Here is a 9,282-nt window from a genome sequence, read left to right as displayed (position 1 = left end):
TAATTTTTCTATAAATGTTTATTGTTACATTTGGGAAATTACCTAGAAAAATAAAGTACAACACATAAAACTCATAGGTATAACAACTTACTACAATCTCTGAATTTTTAATTTCTCCATAGTAAATGCCAATATATTTCCCTTCTGACAGATAACACGGTTTTTTATTTCCAAAATATTTCTCTGTTTCGGAAGTGTACTAAAATTGAGTTGTCTTTTCCCTACTGTATCTTTACTATCTCTGGCAAATGGCAGTAGAAATGTGTGCCTTTTGGTTTAGTGATTAATACTCTTCCATGAATGGGTTATTCAAAAAAATAATTACACACTATGGTATTTTTTTTCCGAGCTTGGGACAAAATACATGGTGTTTTGTTCCAACAACCACATAATGTGAAAAGGCTGCTTTGGCCTCAATGTTTTGCACAAACCTATGTATATCTCTATAAGCCTAAACTTAAATTGGTGAAATCGAATTAATATTTTAGAAGCACTAAAATGCATAGTTTATTGCAATACTAAAGTACTTTCAACTTCTGAAACTATTAAATCATGTTCCGTATATGATCTTTGTTATACAGCCAATATTTCCAGTTAGGTTATGCCAGTTATTTAAATACATTAAGACCATCAAGGTCTTAATGTATTATTTTAAAGTAATCATTTATCATGTAGCTCTACTATTTCTTATAATTAAGATTACTAGCCTTTTTTATATCACAATTAAATTTAAGAGACAGCAGGTCAAATTGGTTATGAGTAATAGTTGGAATTGATCTTTGTTTAAAAAGAAATAGATCCACCCTATGATTAAGTGTAATTCTTTGGAAATATTGGTGCAAATAACTAATTTCTGGATCTTTTATAAACTTGGGACATGCCTTTATTTACTACATTTTCAATAGTGTGCCCGAACCTGAGAACATAATGCAGATCACATAATTACTTGCTGTTTGGATGCTTTAACCTTAGTTCTGTTTACAAAACTGTCTATTTTCTATTGAACACCTGCTTATGCCAGTAGTTTTATGTATTATATAAAAAGGAATCGATGTATATTCCCTCTTCCACACGGTGATGTGCAATATAAATTTTAGATTGAAGGCTCAAGCTGAATCTGAAGAAAAGAAATAGTCTTGATCATTTTGGTTTGGGAGTTAGATAGGAAAATGCTTGTTTGCCAGCTGGTAGCTTTTGACTTCCCAATAGTATTCAGTTCCATTTGCCAAGATATCCCTAGGACTTGAAGACATTATTTACAATAGGTTTAGTCTTACTCCCTAGATCAAGGGTGTCAAGCTCAAGGTCTGGGGCTGGATACAGCCAGGTGGGTACTTAGATCTGGCCTGTGGGGCCGCCTTGGAAACAGCAAAGGACAGCCTGTGGGGCCTCTGCCAACAAAAATGGAGCCCTCCTGAGCTACATTTTTGCTGGCAGAGGATTGCAGAAGGCCATTGCAACCAAAAATGGAGCTTGGGAGCCTGTTTTTTGCTGGCAGAGTGCTCGGGCCACCACAGGGCCCTGACACGGAGTGATGTCGAGCTAGCCCCAGATCCCCCCCCAAGGTCAAACACAACTCTTATGCGGCCCTCAATCAAATCAAGTTTGACACCTCTGCCCTAGATGATGGTGTTAGGGTATGTACTTGACAGAACGTTTTTCTTGACAATTAGCATCTGCACAAAATCGTCAAGAGGTCATCTGGATTATTCATTTTCTCAGCTTAGAACCTACACATTGATATAGTATGGAGAATTGAACTGGCAGTTTTCATGTCTAAAATAAGAATCACTAGTTAAAGTAATGTGTAGCTGGAATGCTGTTGTGCTATTTTCCCCAAAGATCCAAATTAGCCATTGTGTTTTTCCTCTTCTAAATGTGACCTAAGTCCATATTATTAAGAAACAGCAATTTTTGGGAGAATAATGGTTCCTTCTTCCACAGATAGTTAATAGCTGTAAAATGTCCAGAAGAGATAAACATTAGTGATAATAAACCATTAAAAATTGTCAAATGCTAAATGATATCTAAAAGTTTATCTGGTCTACAGATAGTCCTCACTTAATGACTGTTCAAAATGATGATAGGCCCCTATTAGATGCTTTGCAACCTGTAAAGTACTTCTGGCTGGGCTTTATTGTGCCACATGCACTGCGATCACATGATTGCATTTTACCACTTGGCATCTGACTTGCTTTTACAACCAGTTGTAGCATCCTGCAGTCACATGATTGCAATTTGCAACTCTTGCCAGTTTCCAATTCAGAAGAATGGATTCATACTACCACAGCATTCACATAACTATCAAAGATTTGCTTAACAATCATGGTTATTGGCTTAATAACTTCCATTTTAAAAAGGTGTTAAAATTGGGTTATATGGATCAAATCCTTTCCCAATTGTGGCTGCAAGTTGAGGACTCCCATGTATTGATACCCATCATAGTTACTGATATCAGATTGCCGTGAAAGTGGCTATCGCATCACTGATATTCACAACCATGGTGGCACAGTGGTTAGAATGTGGTATTGCAGGCTAATGCTGATTGCCGGCACTTCGATTCTCACCAGGCTCAAGGTTGACTCAGCCTTCCATCCTTCCGAGGTCGGTGAAATGAGGAACCAGATTGTTGAGGGCAATAGGCTGACTCTGTAAACCGCTTAGAGGGGGCTGTAAAGCACTATGAAGTGGTATATAAGTCTAACTGCTATTGCTATTCAACTGATGTTGAAAAAATAATCACACTTCAGTCAAGCTATAATTTTCATTTAAAATGAAAAATAAGGATTTGTTTTATATATTTAGTGAATAATAAAAAAGAATCTTATTCCAATAGATTAAGGTTTATTATTAAATGTTAAAACAGCCGCATTATTTTAAATGCAGCTCTGCCCATTTTCAAGAATGGCCACCCTTATTGCATTAATCTTCAGAGCGAAGTTTTTACGACCGATTGCCTGCAGACTATGAGAAGTTTCTCCATCCATTAACCACAGGGAAACGGGCCCTGCTGGGTAGGAAAATATTTGTTACATCTTATCAGGGTGACACATAATCTAACAACAATTACAGCAGGCCCATATTTTGTACTATTTCACTTTTGGTGTGAAAAATAGTAATATTAAACCTAGAGTGGGAGAAAGATATAGTAGCCAGATGAATATTATAAGCTCCACAATTGGTGTTGTTTTGTTTAGATCGTGAGCATCGGTATTATTGGGAACTGTCTCCAAACAAGTAAGGAGATGTGAGGCCAATGTATGTGCCCACATGCAAATTACAGTGTTTGCCTCAGGAAAAGGACATGAAGGATTATCACATATATATATGCTCATGGCAAAACTGCATTCTTCATGTGCTTTTAATGTTAAAGCTCATCTCAGCCCTTTAAGCTAACCTCATTTTTCTTGGGCATTGAGTATAAAAATGTACAAGTATAATAAGATTAGGGACATACAAGGATCTCTATCTACCCCAAAATAAAAGTTTAAAATAGAAGATACCTTAAAGGTATTTGCATAGCTTTACTTGCATACAATGGAAACTCCAATAATTCTAATTTCACTTATATTTCCCCTTATTTTTGCAAGCTGTGCAATGAGGTTTTTATATACTCCCGCCTTTCCTGCTGTAACTATATGCCCTAAAAAGCTATCATAAAGATTTGTTGATCTCCTTAGAAAGCCATAGGACATGGCAAAGGATGATAGCAATTGGTAAAACTCAAGGTCCATTTGGAGTATCTCTTGTAACTGTACCTTACTTTTAAACTTGTTCGTGTATGTTTAATTTTTTTAGAATTATATCTTTAGATAAAAATTAATTCATTTTATGCACTAAAATTATTTTATTTTTATAATGTTATATCCAGTGATTTCATCTGAGCTATATACCCTTTTATTTACAGCCTTAAACAAGATCCATAATAGAACAGAATGAGCACAAGCAGTACCCATCTAGATGGCCTCATTATGACTTATTATATGTTGTTAGAAATCCTCAAAAGCATAAAGAAGAAAGAGCGGGGGGAAGCCCAATTTTAATATTTTTTTGTGTTGCTACTTCAGACAGAAATGAATGTCTGAGAAGTTTCTTTGAAAAAAAAGATGTATTTAAAATGCTAAAAAGCAGAAAACAACACTTTTATATTGATTTCTAGTGGTGAGAGGGTGGAGCAGAAAAAATACTGTATGTGTGAAATTGGAACTTGCTGCACTGTATTTATAGCTTCTTAGATAGAATGATAACTTATATTTTCAGTGGCAAAACAGCAAAACTTTTAGATGTAATCTTATTAACTTCATTGGAACCAAGAAAAGAAGCAATTATACATAGTAGAAATGTTTGCCTCATCTCTATGACATCTTTAAATGGCAGGTAGAGATTTATTGGGAAAACATTTGGATTTTGCAATTACATCAATATGTAAATCAGAGGCATGGAGCATTTTACAATCTGCACTTGAGAAGTTTTAGCCACCCATTTGCATCTGGCTTCTCTACAAAATCTGATTTAATTTTCAACTTTCTTATAGTGCAAACTATATCACACAATCTGGCTCATGAGATTCTCATTGCTTTATATGGATGACTGTTTTTGATCATTTATTTGTTTGGTTGAAAGATTGATTGTTTTCTTTAGTCACTATCTCATCAAGTGAACTTCTAAATTTGTTTAGAAAACAAGGTGAAATTAAGCCAGAAACGAATATTTTAAAATGTTTAATTGGATTTACATTCTGAGGCAATACTACTCATCTTATTGCTCACCTACACTTACAGAAAGAATATCTTGACCCCATTTTACAGACTGACTGCTAATGTTAGAGTGGCCTTTAATCACCTTGGCCTTTATTTCTGATAATAATAATAGCAAGCTATTGTTTTTTTCAGCAGACAGCTGTTATAGGAAAGAGAGATTATTATAAGAAAATGAATAGGAAAGCGTTGGAGAGTTCTCCATTCATGACCTCCAGCAATTAATCTTGAGGAAAATTACTCAAAATTTACAGCTAATGTGTTTCCAATATTATATTTGTCAACTCAAATTTCAGGAAAATATTCCATGGAAACAATTACAATTATGCAAATGAATATATAGGTGCATACATTATTATTGACAAGTATTTACATATCTAGTTCCAACAATTCCAGATAGCTTATAACAATACGATTAAACAACATAAAACACATCAATCAAGACTATATTGGATTAAAATAGTAAATCAGAAAGATGAAAACAGCTTGGGAGAGAGAGAGAGAGAGAGAGAGAGAGAAAGAAAGAAAGAAAGAAAGAAAGAAAGAAAGAAAGAAAGAAAGAAAGAAAGAAAGAAAGAAAGAAAGAAAGAAAGAAAGAAAGAAAGAAAGAAAGAAAGAAAGAACAAATTTCAGAGATTGCTTTGGGACTAGAGCAGGGATGTCAAACTCATGGGCCATGGGCCGGATGCATCACGCACTGGCCACGCCCATGCATGATTTAGCAAAGTGGGGGGGAAATCACGATATGTCACGTTATGACACCATGACAACCTGAGTTTGACACCTCTGGACTAGAGTATTCTGAAGTATGATAGTTATGGAAACACAAGTCCATGTCCCTTCTTACCCAATAGGATCATGAGTGAGCATCCTTTCCCTTGCACAGGCCAGGCAGATTCTCCCTAAATAGATAGCCCACACTTGGGCTTGGATATGAACTTTTATAGTTCAAATTGGAAGAGTTTAATTGGACAGAAAGCCATCAGTAATGGATCTGGCATCTGAATATTCTGGTTGCTGCTGTCACTCACTAATCTCCTAGCTGCTGCATTTTGTATCAACTGAAGTTTCCAGTTGCTTTTCAAAGGCAGCCCATATAGAATACACGAGGCAATCAAATTCTGTGCTGATGAAAGAAGGAGTCCCTATAAGCAGGGTTTTACAGACCAGGTAATTCCTAGTTTCAGCTGACAAAGCTCCTTGGGTAACAGCATCTACCTGTTGTTCAGTATAAGCCATGACTCCAGGTTGTACACTTACTCCTTCAGAGGAAGGGTAACCTCATCCAAAACTTATCTTGAGCAATCAAGAGTCAAGATATTTCTGAATAAATCAGAAACTCCATCTTGTTGGGATTTAATTTGAACTTGTTTCCATCTTTCCAAATCCTCACACCATCCAGCTACCAGGACAGAATGGGCACAGTCTCTCTCTAGGTCAGTCCAGGGTAGCAATATAAAACTGGATACCATCTGATCTGGATTAAACGTTACCAAGTAGAGAGCAGAACTCTGAGCACTCTACACTGAAGCAACCAATCATTGGGCTCAATTATTTTCACCCTATGCTGATCATATACCCACACTGAAAAGTTTCTAGATATTTGCTTCATTGGGTTCCTCACTAACTCCCGAAACGTTCTTTATAGTTTTTTTTTTGTGGAAAAGGGAAGGCTGGAGACAGGGTGAGAGTTGGCCAATATTCCAAAGCACTTTGGTATCTCAATCATTTTTAAAGCCTGATGAAACAACACCTTGACTTCAACAAGGGCAGTAAAGGACAGAAGAGACAAGATGATATGAGACTTCTTACCAGTAGAGACTGCCCACCCCTCAGATCAAGCCTCACTGCTGCAGAACTGTCTTCATCCTATTAATCCTGGAACCAATCCAAAAGTTACAGAAATCAGCTCAATTGCTTTATTAATGGTCAAGTGAAAAATATGAAGTCTAATAAGAAATAAAATTTTAAAAAACCCAAATTTCTGTGGCAATTATGGGACTGAATTCTAAATGAATGTGTACATTTGAAATTTTAAAAGATTTTTTAAGTAGGTAGTGATTTTTGGAGAGTAAGTATATTTCCTTTTTTCTTCTCAATATTGTATATTCCAAAACAATGCTTCAAATAGTAGGTAGTCTTCTTCATAATTTATTTGCATAATGAAATTTTAATATTGTACATGCCATTCATCTCTATATAATTTGAATGTCTGTCTGTCTGTCTCTCTCTCTCTCATAGTATCTGTCTATCATCTATATCTCCACTTAAATTCTCCATAATCAGGTTAATATAGTAATCTGAAGATGCAAATATAGAATTTTCCTATCACAGCTATATGGCTCAAACATACTAAAACATGATTTAATTATTGGTTGTTAAACAAGCCCTTGTTTGAATCATATGTAACAATATGTCCAAAAATATGGTAGATTAGAGGGCTGGATTATAAGACCTCCAAGATCCCTTCCAGCTTCTATTCTATTCTATTCTATTCTATTCTATTCTATTCTATTCTATTCTATTCCATTCCATTCCATTCTATTCTATTCCATTCTATTGCATTCCATTCCATTCCATTCTAAATGTTCGGTACATGCAAAATATTGAGACTTCAGAGGAATAGCAAAGTCTTTAGCTGAAGACTCAAAATGTAATAATGCACCTGCTGTTCTTAATTAAGAAGGTTATTGTTTTTTTGAAAAAAAGCAACTTAATTAAGAAGAGAAAATGTATATAATAGAAGCACATTAGTCTGTTGTAAATAATATGAAGAACAGCGGTGGGATTCAATTTTTTTTACTACTGGTTCTGTGGGTGTAACTTGGTGGGCATGGCATGGCTTGGTCGGTGTGGCTTGGAGTGTGTGGCAGGGGAAGGATACTGTAAAATCTCCAGTCAGAGGTGGTATTTGCTGGTTCTCTGAACCACTCAAAATTTCCGCTACCGGTTCTCCAGAACTGGTCAGAATCTGCTGAATATCACCTCTGATGAAGAACAACAAAAATTATAATGCTATAATGTAGCACTTCAAAATAATACATGTTTATTATGCCTTACAAAAGGATCATAGCTATTCTGAGATCTATTATAGATCTATTAGAGAGATGACAGAACTGTAGAAAAAAAAAATGAAACCACATGGTTGAACTAAACACTTTTAAAGCTTTTAGCACTTTTATTTTGAGTGAGCTCTTAAAGCTCAGCGGCAGTAATGTCTACATATTAATTAATCACTGAATTGTGATCTATGTTTCCCCCAAATCAGTGAAAGAGATTATGGGCATCGTTTACCACCACAACCACCACTAGAATTAATGAGCCCTAGAAAGGCATAATTCTGTAGGGCTGTGCTTCCCCTTGACCAGATGAGAGAATGCTAAAATAATAATAGCCCCTCTGGATTAGGTCAGGGCATCCTTTTATTTTTCACAAGGGAGAACCAGATGTTGGGCTGCTGGGCTGGGCTCTGAGCTTGGCAATTTGGTTGCAAACATTTCATCACTATTCAAGGAGACAACCAAATTGCCAAGCTCAGAGCCCAGCCCAACAGCCCAACCTGAGCTACTTATATTCAAATACATTTCAACAGCCATATGTCTCTAGGGTAGTGTTGGCGAACCTTTTTGGCACTGAGTGCCAAAACGGGAGCACGCGTGCACGTGGAGGAGCATCAGAAACCAGAAGAGCAGCTTCCTGGCATGCATGCACACGCCAGGAAGCTAAGCTTCTGGTTTCCAGTGGGTGCATGTGCACTGGTCTTCTGATTTCTGGCATGCGCGCGCGAAGACTAGCTGGCCAGCGTGCATGCACATGTTGGAACCTGGAAGAGCAGCGGATGACAGATGGTTCTGCATGCCACTTCCACCACACGTGCCATAGGTTCGCCATCACGGCTCTAGGGTGTTCACATACCCTGTGTTCGCCATTGTTCCTGCAACTGGGGTGGATGCATAGATCCATACTTCCATTTAGGCAAAGTAGTAGTGAGACTTTAAGACTCAAAGTATTTTCCATAAATCTTATTCCCAGTCCAGTTACTGCCCATCACTTTGTCTTTTGATAATGGATCCCATAGACTAATTAAGCACTATATGAAAAAGTACCCTTTCCCCTTTATATTTCTATTATATATAAATTTAATATTTATATTATATATAGTATAATATAAATCTTTCAATCATCTTCACAGGGGAAGATGAATACTGTCTCCAGGGGAAAAGAAAACCCTTATTCTGCCCATTTTCTCCATATGAGGTATGCTTATACAACTCAGTCATCTTCCCTCATCCCCAAATCAATCATTTTTGAAGCTGAAGAACAGTTGACTTTCTAGTTGTTTCTCATAGAGGAACTATCCAATTCTCCTGATCATTTTTTCCTCCTTTCTTCAGCAATATTTCCAGCTCTGTTTATACCCTGAATGGTATCATGGGTTCCACATGCAGATGTACCATAGATGCTCCATAGGGCACTGACAAAGTTGGCACTCAGATTTCAGTTTCCCACCAAATGATTCCTAACA

Source organism: Pseudonaja textilis, chromosome 2, assembly GCF_049901715.1.
Source record: "Pseudonaja textilis isolate UNSWEBS1 chromosome 2, rPseTex1.2, whole genome shotgun sequence".
NCBI classification, from domain to species: domain Eukaryota; kingdom Metazoa; phylum Chordata; class Lepidosauria; order Squamata; family Elapidae; genus Pseudonaja; species Pseudonaja textilis.
Note: the sequence above shows the minus strand (reverse complement) of the source record.